The following is a 16,518-nucleotide window of genomic DNA, read 5'->3' on the forward strand; positions in this document are numbered from 1 at the left end:
ACCACTATGTACCTTAACAACTCAGTACCACTATGTACCTTAACAAATGCCCTAGCAGTAACTCTGCCTTTTCATTAGTTACTGCCTCAATGCCATTTCCTCTTATTACTGGTAATGCAAAGTCACTTCTAATACCTCCCACTTTCCTTATCATTCCACATATCTCAATACCTTGATTTCAGACCCAATATTGCTACAAAAGTCTCTCCAGTATTTTCACACAGGGCTTATTTGTAAGAAGAGAACATAAACAAGATTATCCACAAGTTTCCGAGGGGCGCTCCTGTAAAAAATAAAGTGGGTGAAACTTCCGGTGAGGCGGCGGAAGTAGCATTCCAATGGTATTTTGTGTGTTAGTTAGCGAAGAGGCTAGCTGTTTTTCGGAGAATTATTTTACTATTTAAAGACGCAAATCTTTATGAGAGATGTCGTTACGGAGCTCATGGACAACATGTGCTGTTCGCGGTTGTATGTATAACCGGTCTAAACTAGTTCAGTGGCTTAAACGTGATTGTTTTGAACATAAGCTGAAAACGAAATCAGAGTGTTTCTGCCAACGACTGTAGTTTCCATCACCTCCCAAAAGACGACGAATCTTCCTGTGCACATTTGTTTAAATTCTTAATATTCTATAAACTTTTATCAGCATGTGTTTGGCTGTTCTCTACTGATGTTGCACCTAAACTCAGGATCAAAGCCTGTGTTGACAGAATACCAAATGTGCCAGTTAATCTATTCAAGTAGCACATTCATTTATAATTTTGAATAAACTCCAAAGCACAATGACTAAGTGTGTATTTTTTATTTTAATTGTTTGTCAGCTCGCACAACTGTTTGTCACCATGCCTTGATGAGTATTGATTATTAGGGCCCAAGCCCTGAAAGGGCGAAGGCCCTATTGTTTTCCTAACGATTATTATTATTATTATTATTTATACGACTATTTGGGCACTTTTGGGGCCCTTAACATGCTCAAAAACTCTTGAAACTTTGCACACGGGTCAGAATCCGCGGCCATCAGGGCCGGGCTGAAGATGGTACCCGGGCGTGGCAGGGGGGCTAGACAGCGCCCCCTGGAACGGGGTCCGAAAACTTGGTCCATAAATCAAACACGCTTGCATGTAATAATATGAAACTCGGTGCACATATAGATCTCATCGTTCATATATACCTCAAACTATTACTTTTTACCCCAGCCCAACAGGAAGTCGGTTATTTAGGGTTGTTTATAAAACACTCGCAATGGAATTTGAAGTACTCCTCCTAGAGAATTCAAACACACGGCACGAAACTCGGTCAGCATGAAGTCAAGGCATTGAGGATGAAAGTTTGCGAGGGGATTTTTGATATCTCGAACGGTTTGGCCGTGGCGAGGAAACGAAATTATGGCGAGAATCGTGAAACAGGAAGTGTGTCAGAACTTCAGCATACATTAACTGATCTTGATGAAACTTCAGCAGTTTGTTTGCTGTAAGAGGACGATCACATGGATGTGAATATTGTTAGTCAAAGTTATAGCGCCACCAACTGGCAGCAGGAAGTGTGTCACTTTCAAAATGCTTTGAAATCACCCTCTTATTTTTACCCGATTTGCTTCAAACTTAATCTGTATAATGTAAATACATAGCAGATGAAGACCTGTGAATGGATTCTTGATATCTTTGATACTGTTGCCGTGGCAACGCATCAAACTTTAAAATTCTTTTTTTTTATGATTTTGAGACTCTTAGCGGCTTTTGGGGCCCTTAACGGGTTTGAAAACTCTTGAAACTTTGCACACAGGTCAGATCCCACAGCCATCAGAGCCGGGCTGAAGATGGTACCTGGGTGTGGCAGGGGGGCTAGACAGCGCCCCCTGGAACGGGGTCCGAACACTTGGTCCATAAATCAAACACGCTTGAATGTAATAATATGAAACTCGGTACACATGTTGATCTCATCGTTTCATCTATACCTCACACTCTTACTTTTTACCCCAGCCCAACAGGAAGTCGGCTATTGAGGTTTGTTTGTAAAACGCTCGCAATGGAATGTGCAATACTCCTCCTAGAGAATTCAAACACACGGCAGGAAACTCGGTCAGCATGAAGTCAAGGCATTGAGGATGAAAGTTTGCGAGGGGATTTTTGATATCTCGAACGGTTTGGCCGTGGCGAGGAAACGAAATTATGGCGAGAAACGTGAAACAGGAAGTGTGTTATAACTTCAGCATACATTAACTGATCTTGATGCAACTTCAGCAGTGTGTTCGCTGTAAGAGGACGATCACATGGATGTGACTATTGTGAGTCAAAGTTATAGCGCCACCAACTGGCAGCAGGAAGTGTGTCACTTTCAAAATGCTTTGAAATCACCCTTTTATTTTTACCCGATTTGCTTCAAACTTAATCTGTATAATGTAAATATACGGCAGATGTAGACCTGTGAATGGATTCTTGATATCTTTTAAACTGTTGCCGTGGCAACGCATCAAACTTTACCATTCTTTTAGGATGCTTTTGAGACCCTTAGCATGCTTCAAATCGCATGAAACTCGACAGACACATCACATTTATTAGCCTGTAGACATGTGCAAAGTTTCAGAAACGGGCGTGGTGAGGGCTCAGTAGCACCACCTTTTGACAAAAGTGGGGTTGTTAGTTTTAACTAGAGTTACAAAAATCAGTATGTATATTGTACTCCTCGAGCCGGACAACTTTCTAATTGACACTCATTAGCTAGGACCCACAGAAAGTCAGATATCTTTGTTTGAATGTAGAGAAAATCTTAGAATTTTGCCAGTCTCTCAGTGTCTCTCTGTGTGAGTGAGAGGAGGGGCGCCTGTCAGGTTAATTTTAACCCTTTATTTGCTGTGTGCGACTTCTCTGGCATTTTCGGGGGCCTTAACATCCTCTAAAACTCTTGAAACTTTGCACACGGGTCAGAACCCATGGCCATCAGGGCCGGGCTGAAGCTGGTCATTGGGCGTGGCAGGGCGGCTCGACAGCGCCCCCTGGACTGGGATTCGAACATTTGTCCATAAATCAAACACACTTGCGTGAATTAATATGAAACTCGGTACAATTATAGATCACATCAGGCCAAACAACTTTCGTACTCTAAGTTTTATGACAGTTCAAATGGAAGTTATTTATGAATTATGAATTATGGGTTGTTTGAATAATTGTCCTAGGAGAAATACATCAAATCACAATGCATGTGTTTACCAATCACAACCAAACTCGGTGTGCATGAAGTCAAGACATTGAGGATGCTCAATTCCGGACGGATTTTTGATATCTCGAACGGTCTGGCCGTGGCGAGGAAATGAATTTTATGACTAAAAAAGGACACATAAAGTGTGTTATAACTTTGCTCAATTTACCTACAGTTACAAAACTTACCACGTATATTGTTCTCGTCAAGCCGATCAACTTTCCAATTTAAAGTCATTCGCTCTGAGCAACAGAAAGTCAGATATTGTAGTTTGAATGGATTTATTTCCCCTGCGATTCTCTCTCTCTCTCTCTCTCTCTCTCTCTCTCTCTCTCTCTCTCTCTCTCTCTCTCTGTGTGTGGGTGTGTGTGTCTGTGTGGGGAGGGCTGTTGTCTGTGTTTATGTGTGTGTGTGTGTGGCTGGCTGCGATTTTTCTTACAAGTCCTTGTCTCTAAGTCCTTGTCTTTTTGCATAACAATTTTGCATAACAATATTTTTAAATGACAAAATAGGCATATAACCCCCATCTTTTAAATGCATAGTTTGCTTTAAATAAAAGTAAGATTGTATTTGTAATTGAAGTTGAATGAATTTAAAATTCATGTGCTATATTTCAATATATTTGTTTTCCTTAAGATTTTAAAACACTAACTTCATTCTTATCTGAATTACAAATATTTGTTTCTGTATAAAATAATACTCTGACTAAAAACACATTTGATGTTTTTTTTTTTTTTTGGATTTTTATTTACATGTATTTATGTGTGTGTGTGTGTGTGTGTGTGGTGTGTGTGTGTGTGTGTGTATAAAGTGCAGGGTTTTTTTTAGATAAAGTAGAATTTCTATAACTATGTGTTGAACTAATAAATCACTCTTGTGTGTGTTAAACACAATCTACTTAATACAGACAACTTCATTATAAAGATAAATAACAAATCCAAAAAATATATGATTATAATCTATGACAAAAAAAGCCATTACAAACTATATTAATGGAAAATACACATTGCTCTTTGTATTGTTGTAAAATATTCATGAAAAACAAGATAACAAAAATCAAAAAGATACATTATTTTAGATATAGCCAGGTTTTAAATGTATAGCAGAGATGTTAATTGAGGCAGCAACATACAAACTTTCTAGAACAACATGGACCTGAATAGCTGGTTTTTATGGAGGACAGTGAAGAGGAAGACGGTGCAAATCAAACAGCTCATTCTCAGACTACACAGCAAACAGCTTAAGTTTTTAGTGCTTTGTTTGAGGTTTTTAGTGCTCTGTCCTATCTATTATCAACATATAATAGATAGAACAGAACAAGAAAGGCAATTAATAATCTGTCATTGCGTCACTGCATTATGATATGAAAGGCTCAGTACAGTGTGGCACAAAACGCTTATGCGCATCCCGAGTGGAGAATGATGCGCTTAAAGCCACATGGAGTTACAGCGCACAGCGCATCGAGTCCGCATTGATGCAAGCTCTACAATACACTTCTTTTTGATAGTCAAAGCGGGGGTTACGTTTTTACACATCGTACAGAATAACCCTAAAGGCACCAAGGTGGCGGTGCCACCGGCTTTATATTAAATATAAATATAGATGTGAGCAGCGATAAAGCGCCAAAGCCGGCGGTACCACCATCCCGGTGCCTTTGGGTAACTAAAGGCATCGGGGTTGCGGTGCCACCGGCTTGGGCCCGCAATCGCTGCTCGCAGCTATATTTAATAATGTTATTATAATACTCCCAATCAACTACTGCGGAGGGTAAAGGTACTGTTATTTCACCTTTTTTAATTTCGTTGAGGTTGTGTTCCCACATCGTTAGCTAGTTTGGATCGCTATAACTTGAATGACTGTCAACTGTTGAATGAACGAGTGTCAAGCATGTCAAATCGTGCTTTGTTTACTTCCAACCGGAACTCGCGCCCACTTTTGACGCAAGGCCTCATGGGGCGTAGGAAACTTGTGGATACACAGGTGGAAGAAATCAGCACACAAAGTCCAGGCAAGTCATGGGAAATGCAGTTCAAAATTTGATAAAGAAGATCCATGGTGACATTAAAATATCTAAATACATATAATAATAAATCGAGTATTTACATATTTTCTATTTTTGCACTTTTGTACTTAAGTTGGCAAGATGCTCTCAAAATTTACCCTGGTATGAGGAAAAAGTAAACGTGTATAGGGTAAGAAAATGTGAAAGGATAGAGAGCAGGGGGAGACATGAATGCCTTTTTTTTTTACTGGTGGAGCAGTGTCAAAGCTCAAATAAGCACCTTACCTTGCTGACTCACCAAAGTATCGCCACAGGGGCCTCAGAAATGTGGCGCAAGTGAGTGATCGCTGGACTAGTTTGCCAGGCCAGACTGCCCACAGGCCGGAATAACACATGCAAGATCGAGACTGGAATCTCAGTGAGTCTGAGGACTGCAAAACCCCTGGGTATAACTCCTCCTACTGAATGTATAGACCATTTCACAAGATGTAAACAACACTGGTCCAGAAGCACTTCCTGTTTCAGTTTTTTAACACTACATAAAAGCTGGGATAAAATACAACCAACAAAACATTTAAAACTGAATCAAAAAGTTAAACAAACATCTTTAAGATGTTTTCTTTACATGTGAAATAAAGAAAACAGTTACAAACTGAAACAGGAAGTGCTTCTGGACCAGTGTTGTTTACATCTTGTGAAATGGTCTATAGCCTTTACACCAGGTGCATTACATTATCTATGCATACCCTAGTTTTGAATGTTTAAAATACCCACTGTATGACACAAATGAATGAGGCTCTCATGAAGACGAGGACTTACGAACATGATTGTGAAGAATTCAATTGCAATTCGAATTTGAATGTAAGACACAAGTGAAGTAAAGAGAGACTGTCATTATTTTATTTATTTTTTTAATAAAAAAAGAGCTTCGGTTTTCTGGGATGTGACATTTCTGCTTTTCTTTGTTTAAACCTATAAATGTAACTATCCATTTGTCCTGTTCTGTCAATCTACGTGAAATATAAAATAGAGCCCATTACAAATAGGCGGAGTGAGTGGGACGATTTTCTCCCGACAACAGTCCAATTAGCGGTAAATAATTTCAACATTTCAACTTTAAATGTATGAAATAATAGGATTTTTTTCGCTGTAAAAGGTTATTATATGGTACAATAGTTATTTTAGGCTGTTTATATAGGGAAAAAATGCTGCGATTCTCCACTTTGGGAACCACTGCTCTAAGTTTCAGAACTGAAAACGTCCGTGTTAGTCCAATAAAAGCTTTTATTGACACCAGCCTCTGCAAACGACTCGTTTTTAAAAGTGGGGAACTATGATGTCAAAGAGGATAACACACCACCCCCACAGAAGAAGATCAACGCCTACTTCAACACGGCCAGTTTAGCCCCACCCACTGATTCGCACATTAAACGCATAAGCAAATAACATAGATGCCTACCTCGTGAGTCGTGATGACAATCCAGATCGAGCTACCGAGAAATAAATTGTGCAGTGCCTGGTTGTGGAAGAAGACAGTCGCTGCATATTCCTCTGGATTCCAACAGGACTGCATGGATAAACTTTATTTTTTAATGACATTCCAGCTGATGAGGTAAAACATCGTCATCTATTCGCTTCATTTCACTGAGGATTGTTTTTTAAACAAGACTGGATTTGCTGACCGATTAAGAGTAAAGAATGGTGCTGTGCCGTCTATATTGGATCTGACAAGAATTGTGCAACACACAAACTCTGGGTCGAACATGTATGGGCGAATCATTCCAGTTGCCATTTTACAACATTGGACGTTTTCTAAACAATTTCCCTCAAGTGCATCGACGGGTGAGTTAAACTCATTATAATATGCAAAACTGTTATCCACTCACAGCAGTTGGCGTTTACTTCCAAGTCTTCAGTGCGAGACGCCCATAAAAACCGAGCGTTTTTTTCAGGTAGGCTCACAACTTGGGTACAAAATAGCCTATTACTTATTCATTTTGATGTTTTTGAATGCAAAAACCAAGCGAACATGAGTTGACCTCTGGCAACTATATAATACAATTTAAAAAGCCAGTTCATGACCCCTTTAAAACTACTGCTTTTGGATTTCTGTTCCTGTGTGTGGTTCGTGACACGAACATAGGGCACACTTTCCAAAATCTGCCACACAGCTGCTATAAACAAGCACCCAATCGTAGAGACCGGTTAGTGCATTCCCTCCCTGAACCTACCCAGTCGCCTTTCCCTTTAGTACTCCACCAAGCCAATTTAAGTGTTTGAATACAGCATGTAACTTTATGGTCACAGATAATTTTTCATTAATTATTTTAATAATTTACACATTCCAGAACAGGCAGGATATACAAAGTAAAGGGCAGAATCACTATTTTTTATACACTTTTATTGTGTATTTACTGACGTGCACCTATGGGCTGCTGTGGGCAAACTAAGCGACAACTAACTAGAATTCTTGAGCATAAATGCGCTATCATAAAGAATGATGACAAGTCATCAGTTGCAAGGCATTTTAATTATGCGGGTCATGCTGCTAATATGCTCAAATTCATGGGTTTAGAGCTTGTCAATCGGTCTCCAAGAGGGGGAGACCGTGAGAACCGCGTCCTGCAACGAGAGGCTTGGTATATTTTTTACTTAAACACATGTATCTCAAATGGAATGAATGAAGATCTGTCACTAAGTTGTTTCTTATGAATGTAGCACTAATGTGTGCATTGTATGTCAATTTTATATTACAGTCGTTGTCTTTAATTAATGGACTGTTAGAAACATTAGTGACAATATTGGACTAGACATCTCTTTAATATTATTGGTTGGTGTTAATATGGGTGTATCAATGGGTGTGGGCATGTACGATTAGCTACATTGTGATCTTGTTGCACACTGAAGAAGGCACACGCAGGAACACGTCTGTGCAAATAAAAATAAAAATAACATATGCATAGTGTGGCCTCTCTCCTATATTGCATATTCTTGAGTTTATATACACTGAGTGAAGCCTGCTCCTATCCTCAGTTATAATATAACAGAAAACAATGATGAATATGACACTCAAAATAAAACGAGTTGAATTATAAACAGTAGAATGCTCACCACATGGGAGGAAACAAAAAAATGCGAACCAAATAAAAATCCCAAATATTCAAACCATACGTGAAACGCACAAACCAATCATACAAATAAGAATAAACTGTTAAAAGTCTACTTTTTTATGTGCCCAACTTCAATCAAAATAAAATATTGTGCTTTTGTAAAATAAAGAAAATAAACATTGTGTGCGTTCTGCCTCTCCATCTCCGTGAACTTTTTTTCTGGAGCACGTCTCTAAACTTAAGTTTAAACTTAAACTTAAAGCCGTTCTAATTATCGTTCTCACAGCTCATTATTTTCCTAATGAGACACGCCCACGGAGAGCGCGCTCAATTGAAATGCAAATGATCTGAAGCAACACATTGAGACATGTAAACGCCCACATAAACTCAGTAAACACACTACATTTAGTCAGATAAATGTACTGTTGTCTTGTGAGGCGGTAAGCAATAATCCTGCAACATTTAACTACCTCAGAACAAGTGCTGGTTGATTTTCACTTCGAGGAGCGAGGAGCTGAGAATTTTGTAAGTGTTTTATTCTTGTGCTTTGTTCTAATCGCAATATATAATAACGTTAGTGTCTGTAAACACAAAAATGGCCTACTGTTTAAATTTGAGTCATGTTTCTGTCTGTGTGTGTGTGGAATGAATGAATGAACACAGAGATGCACACTGTTACTTACGAAATAAAAGACAACATTTCCTTGACTAGTTTTGGATAGATTATAAAGTTTTTACTCTAAAATAGACACCAAATAAGATTTTGTTAGCAGTTTCTGCTCATATGTTAAAAACCAAAAGTTACAGACTACAGCTTTAAGAGTTGAATGATAGATGACAGAAGGAACGATAGAAAGCTCAACAGAATGAATGAATGCTAGACACAACGAACAATTGAATGCTGGACAGAATGAATAAAATAATACTAAACAGAATTAAGGGTAGAATGAACGGGTATGAATGATAGAATTCTGGAAAGACTGACTGAACTCTGGACAGAATTAACAATGCTAGACAAAATGAACGATAGAACGCTTGACCGAATGAATGATAGAACGCTATACAGAATGGATGTTTGACCCCTGGACATGATGAACAATAAAATGCTTGACAGAAAGAACGATGGGACACTAGACGGAATGGATGATTGACCGCTGGACAGAATAAACAATAAAACGCTAATCAGAATGAATGATTCAACACTAGACATAATGAACGATAGAATGCTTGGCGGAATGAGCGATAAAATGTTTGACCGAATTAATGATACAATGCTAGACAGAATGAATGATAGAATGAGAAAGAATAAACGATGTCATGTTAGACAGAAAATAACGGATAGAACGTTTGACAAAATGAATGATAGAACCCAAGACAGAACGAAAGATAGAATGCTGGACAGAATGAACAATGGTAGACAGAATGAACGATAGAACGCTAGGCAGAATGAGCAATAGAACGAAAGACAAAATTAACGTGTGAATGCTTGAAAGAATGAACTATACAATTCTAGACAGAATGAATGAAAGAACATGGCAGAATTAACGATAAAACGCTAGGCCGGATGAACGATAGAACACCTGACAGAATGATCAACAGAATGCTAGACCAAATGAATGTCAATGCTAGACAGAATGAACATAACTCTAGACCGAATGAATGACAGAACTCTAGACAGAATGAACAACTGAATGCTGGACAGAATGAATGAAACAATGCTATACAGAATGAACGATAGAACACTAGACTGAACAAATGAATGGCTAGATGCTGGGCAGAATGAACGGTACAATGCTAGACAGAATGAATATAGATAGAATGAACAATAGAACACTGGCCGCGAGAGATACAAGACCGGAGGCGAGAGATACCAGACCGGTGCGTCATCAATCACGCCAGCCACCAGCCTCGTGCCATTCTCCCAAGGCCCACTGCCTCGTACTGAATCCAAGACAGAACAAACAACTGACAACTGGACAGAATAAATGATAGAACACAAGACAGAATAACTGACAGAATGCAGTCAGATAGACAGATTTACTTATTTACTAATTTGTGAAGATGTAGATCTGAAGTTCTGAAGAACTTAAATCTGTCAATTTATTATCACTCTTTTTATGTCAAAAGGTTCTGTAATAAATTAAAAGCTATTTTTAAGTTAAAGGTTCAATCAAACAAGATGGTAAAAATGAAAACATGATCCTCTTCTCTCTAAGGTTGCCTTGGTTTGAGATGACGAGCTCTCATCCTCCTTTCACTGTGCATCTGATTCCAGACAAAGACAAATACATCGCTGATTGAAGCTGAGAACGTGAAGATGTGATTGACGTGTTTGTACAAATGTTTACACATTATCCCCTCTGATTAGTCACTACGCTCTTGGATGGGGTTCAAGAAAAGGAAAAAAATAGCACCTGTGTGCATGTGTGAGACCGTATGTAAGTATGTGTGACTTTTAGCTTGTGCTTCTCCACCCCTTTAAAAGCTCCCCCATCATATAAGATTAGAAAGGGCACATCTAGTCTCTCGTGTCAGGTGTTAGAAATAACAGTATCACATTTAGAGTATCCCACATTCATAAATTTAAACACTCCCCAATGAAATATTTAGTGTGACTAAAGGGAAGCAAGGATGATGTTGAATGATTTGACATGTGTCTCTGTAACTTGGCTATTTGAGGATGGTAGCTTCAGTCTGTGACAACAGAAGACGTTCTGCACAGACAGATCTGTTTTAGTTTTGCCTGTTCTTTCTGAGAGCTGAGTCACAGCCATGTTTGTACTGACTTGGTATGTCTATTGTTTTTGTTTTGTTGTTTATTTGTTTGAAGTGACTGCTGAGTAACACCGGGTCCAATTTCATTTTCCGTGAAAAAAAAAAAAAAAAAATGCTTTTGACACTGTTAGACATGTCCTCAAAAATAGACGGCAGACAAGAGTAGGAGGATAAAATGATCCAGAAGGATTTAGGTGTTATGTGAAATATTCAAGGTTGCAGGTTTAATAGCAGCATTAGTTGCAGTATTATTATTATTATTATTAGCTATCACTCATTTACATAAACATTTATTAAGAAAATTTAAATACTTAATACAATCCAATTCTATTTTATATTACCCTCTGTAGTAGCCTATAACATACATTATTATTTATATAGGTAACAATTTACAATAAGGTTGAGTTTCTTAACGTTTTTCAATATAACTCTGCAGACTCACTCTTTCTTATTTCATACAAATTCATACAAACTGGAACCATCTTGGAGATCAACTATTGTATTGAAATAATTTAGTATAATGAAAATGACATTGGAGAACTTTAGTATTGATATAACTGTAAAGTAACATTTTAGTTTAGGGTCCAATTCTCACTATTAACTAGTTACTTATTAGCATATTAGCATATGCTAGTGCTAATAGGATATTGATTATTTATTAGACTTTATAAAGCCACATATTAATACCTTATTCTGCATCTTACCCAATTGCTGCCCAATACCTAAACATAACTGCCTTACAAACTATTAATAATAAGTAATTAGGAGTTCCTTTTCGAGAGGTCTCAAGTATTGCGTAAGTAGCTTATGCTATGGGAAAACTCCTTATCTTGAGAATATTGAAGCCACATTTTTAAAATGCAGTATTTTTTAAAAACCAATCAGGTCACTTCGCATGCATCAGAACTCACCAGAATGGGAGTGGCTTACAGCCATATAAGCCCCCATTTTGCAACAGAAATCAGATTTAATCTTCTTCAGCAAGACCTCCTTGTTTGAGAAGCCTTCTTCACCACCATCGCAAAGCCTTCAGTGGAACAAGCCACCTGCTAAGCAGCTCTGAGTCTGGTGTCCTGGTTTTTGACTGGAAGAATATGTCCTTCCTGGGAACAGTCATATATTCTTTACAGATGAAAGCGTGGTTTACGTCAGAGTGCGCACTCGCTATCCAGTGACTAGCGGCATAGTTAGAGCACTACAGAACACAAGGTTTCCCCTTGTCTAGAAGTATTCCCATCAAACGAACTTGAGTCACACAAATGCACAGGAGCCGCTAAACCCGTACCTTTATCTGAAGCACCAGAAAAAGATGTAGGCTTAGATTTAAGTACATAACAGTCAGCTTTTCCAATGACCCCGCCTATGGCAATATTGACAAATTTTATCTGAATCACGCAAACTCAGTGTGTGGTGGGGTGGTGATGGCACAGTGGATAAGACACATGCCTTTGGTGTGAGAGACCCGGGTTCGAATCCACTGTGAGACACCAATGTGTCCCTGAGCAAGACACTTAACCCCTAGTTGCTCCAGAGGCGTGTGACCTCTGACATATATAGCAATTGTAAGTCACTTTGGATAAAAATGTCAGCTAAATAAATGCAAACTATTATTTCTATTTTCTGACTGGAATCCTCTAGTCTTGCGCGACCCAACCTTATGCTGCAAATTAACATTTTCAAACAGTAATTTGACTGGGACTCGTACTGATCAAAGATGGGTTTGTGCATTAACACGTAATCGTCGGCAAGCATTGCTGCTTTGGTTATATATATGTCACGGATACACCAACACCAGCTTCAGCGCCAGAAACCTTCACTCCGCCCACTCGATCTGCTTCCCCGGATTTCTAATCATCATCACCTGTCATCATCACCTGCCTGCAATCCCCGTCCCATTCAGCCTCACTACTTAAGTCACATCAGTTCACTTCACCCATTGTCTGGTCTCGTCGATACATGCGACTAACAGACTCCCGCTATCCTGAGAACACTTACCTGCTACTTACCTTCTCGAAGTCTTCATCCAGTTCATCACCCGTCTGTACTCTGGTCTTGATCACCGTCCTCCTGTCTCCTTTCTTCAGTCTGCCTTCAGTTCCTGTTCTACCTACACAAGATAAGAGACTCTGTTTACAAGATTGTTCTTCCTTTTCTGCATTACTCTGCTACCAGTTACTCACCTGCCATTCCTGCCGTTCCCTGTTTCAATAAACTCATTTAACTTACCCATCTGTGTCTTCCGGCTTTGTGACAATATATATCTATCTATATATATTAGCAACCTACATAAATTCTCTAGTTTAAAAGTATTGCTCATTGCTACTTAATTAACTTGTTCTAATTAATCATTAACCAAGGGACAGCAAACAACAAATACAAACTAATGATGTGTTTATTTTATGTTTTTTTTTTTATTTTATGTTTATTTTTTCTTAGGTAAATATGATTTATTATGTATATTCATACAAACTTTCCAAAATCCAAGGCATACAGAATAAACCAGTAGAGGTAATATGAAATGACTTCACCTACATGCATGTGCCATTGAATTATTAAGCACTTCACTGGGGATAACCAACTGTCGTTATAGTTCCCTCCGTAGCAGTCACAGATAAGCGTGGCTGATTCTTTTTGAGTTTGCAGAGCTTTGGGTGTATGGTGGCGCAGGGAATTCACTTCAGCGACTGCAGTCAGAGATAAGAGGAAGAAAGGGATATGTAGATGTTCTTTGCTGGGAAAGGATGTGGAAGAAAAGGTAGGCATAGTGATTCTACATTTCACTCTCCACCAACAGTGTGGCCTGCATAATGATAACTTTCTCAAAGTGAACAAAGGCATCAAAAGGATTGAGAGAGGCAAGGATTATTTAAATGCTAGGTGTATTAAAAGTCCTGGTGTGCCTTTCCATCCCTAAAGTTATCCGGGGAAAAAAGAGAAAAGAAGTAGTAACACAGCTCAGTTTTAGCCTGCTGAAAAGCATGTATTCACAATGGAATCAGCAGTGTTAAATAGCAGCTGACTAAGGGGCAGAGATAAAAAGGCAGTCGTTCATTCAAGCTAAGCCAGAATTAGCTCATGTCATGCAAGAAAGGCTGCGAGAAAGTGATAGGATGTACCCAGCTCTAAATTCTAGTTATGTCACTAGTTTATCTTGGACACACAGTTCCTGAAGTCTGAGTATGGGACGTTTCATTTAATATACAACACCTGACAGGCATTTGTTCTCTTTCGGTGGATTATTCAGTTGCATATGGTGTGAATATTACAGGTATTTTCCATTGATCTGTCATGCTTAGATGATGAATTGCATGTCTGTCTGTGATAAGTACATATTTAAATTTGTCATGAAACTGAAATCGAGATGAATTTTCTTCCCTTTTGTGACGAATATCCGAGTAAAAAGTCTTGGGTTACGTCTGTAACCCTTGTTCCCTGAGAAAGGGAACTCGAACTGCATCAAATGACACTTTGGGGGAATCAGAGTAGCGACTCTAAAGCATGAATGAAACTAAGCCAATCTTGATTGGTGTTGTGTCATGACGTAACGTGTGACGGCATAAGCAGAAGCTACAAAGAGTCGCTGGCATACAACAGTGTTATCTTCTGTAATGAAGCAAGCGATACCAGGCAGGGGAAGGCATGGCGAAGGAACGCAGTTCCTGTTTCCTTTCTAAGAGAACAAGGGTTACAGACGTAACCCGAGACGTTCCCTTTCGAGGGAACTCAGACTGTGTCTAATGACACTTTGGGGGAATGAGTACCCACTATGCCACAACGCGCCCTGCCTGTCCTAGCGTGAATCTGCTCACAGGCACACTTATGATGAGAAATCAAGTGTGCCAGGCGTAGACAGAATGTCCAGACTGTACAACCCTATTAAAGGTGTGGGAGGTGAGGTGGCCCATCCTGCTGCATCGAAGACCTCCTGGATCAGGGCCCCCGAGCGGAGGGCTCTAGAGGACGCCATACCTCTGGTTGAATGAGCCCTCACAGCCAAAGGTGAAAGCAAATTGTGCACCTGCCAAAGAAATAGCATGGACAATCCATTGGTCTGACTTCCGCCATGAAGAGAACCTCTAAATATAATTTTTTAGCGCTCTCATAGGGCAGAGCAAATGAAGTCTCTGCTCATCCGCCGTCACGTGAGGTGGAGGATAAAAAGCCTGCAGAACCGTAGGCCATGTCGCATTGAATGGCACCTTAAGCAAATAGCCGGCCCTGGGATATAGGATGGATTTAATGTCGCCTGGAGCAAACTCCAGACTCCCCTTAGAAATAGAAAGGACCGAGGGTGAAATATTGAGGGCTTGCCACAATGGGGCTACCAGCAGTAGACTGATCCCATCGCGACAAACCCTCTCTAGAACTCTTGGGAGCAGAGCGATCAAGGGAAATGCATACAGATGCAGTCTCTGCCACGTCTGCACCATGGCATCCACCCCCAACGGGGCTGGATGAGTGAGGGAGAACCACAGTGAACAGTAGGTCCAAAGAATAGGTCCACTTCCACTAGGCCGAACCTCTGATTTATTGACGGCTGGACATGTTCTGGAAAAGAGGATTACAATCCCTACAACTCAGCTTTCTCCACAGAACAAGTGCCTGCTTGTTTAGCTTCCAAAAAAGATGGCTGACAATATGTGTACATTCTGTGAGTGAAAATCCCACCCTCTATGGGCAGTTGAATACATGCGGAACAGCCCGTAGTCTTTAGACTCAAAAAAGTCCTCAGATGACGCAAAATGACGATTTTTGCATCATCTGAGAATTTTTTCCAGACAATAAATACACAAATCTCTTGTCTCAGGAGAATAGGAGGGTGGAAAGCATGGTAATTTTAAAATATTACAGGTTATTTACTAATGCAAAGCTTAATGCTAAATCCTGAAGTATCCCTTTAAAAACATAAGAGACATATTTCCCATTCAGACTGTCCGTCCATCTATTCTCAAACCAAAATGGGCATCACAAACGCACATGCTCCTGTGCACGCACACACATACAACATCTGGAGTTGACTAGTTGAACCACATAATGGGCAAGGACAGCTCAATGGCAGTGGGATGCAGCCAAAAAGGGACTTGCTCTTTTTTTTCCATTGTGCTTTTAATTAAACCCATATCCCATTTGTATCTGTTGTGATATCCTTGGCTGAAAACAATTAAAAGGGGAATATTTGATTGTGGTCACAAACCAAGTACATATTTTGCATTATGCAGTGTGTGCACACGATCCGACTTCTGAGCTTTATGTCTTTTTGTTAATCAGCATTGTCATTGCATCCCATTACCAACAAAATAGCATTTCCGATGGCGGCTTATAGAAGTTGATTCTCATAATCAAACAGCTTGGCAATCAAAACGTCCCTAAATGAATGATACCATTTCAGCTCCACTGCTTAAATGCATTAATACTAGAGTTAATCACATTTTGCTC

Source organism: Pimephales promelas, chromosome 1 (genome assembly GCF_988280905.1).
Source record: "Pimephales promelas chromosome 1, fPimPro1.hap1.1, whole genome shotgun sequence".
NCBI lineage: Eukaryota > Metazoa > Chordata > Actinopteri > Cypriniformes > Leuciscidae > Pimephales > Pimephales promelas.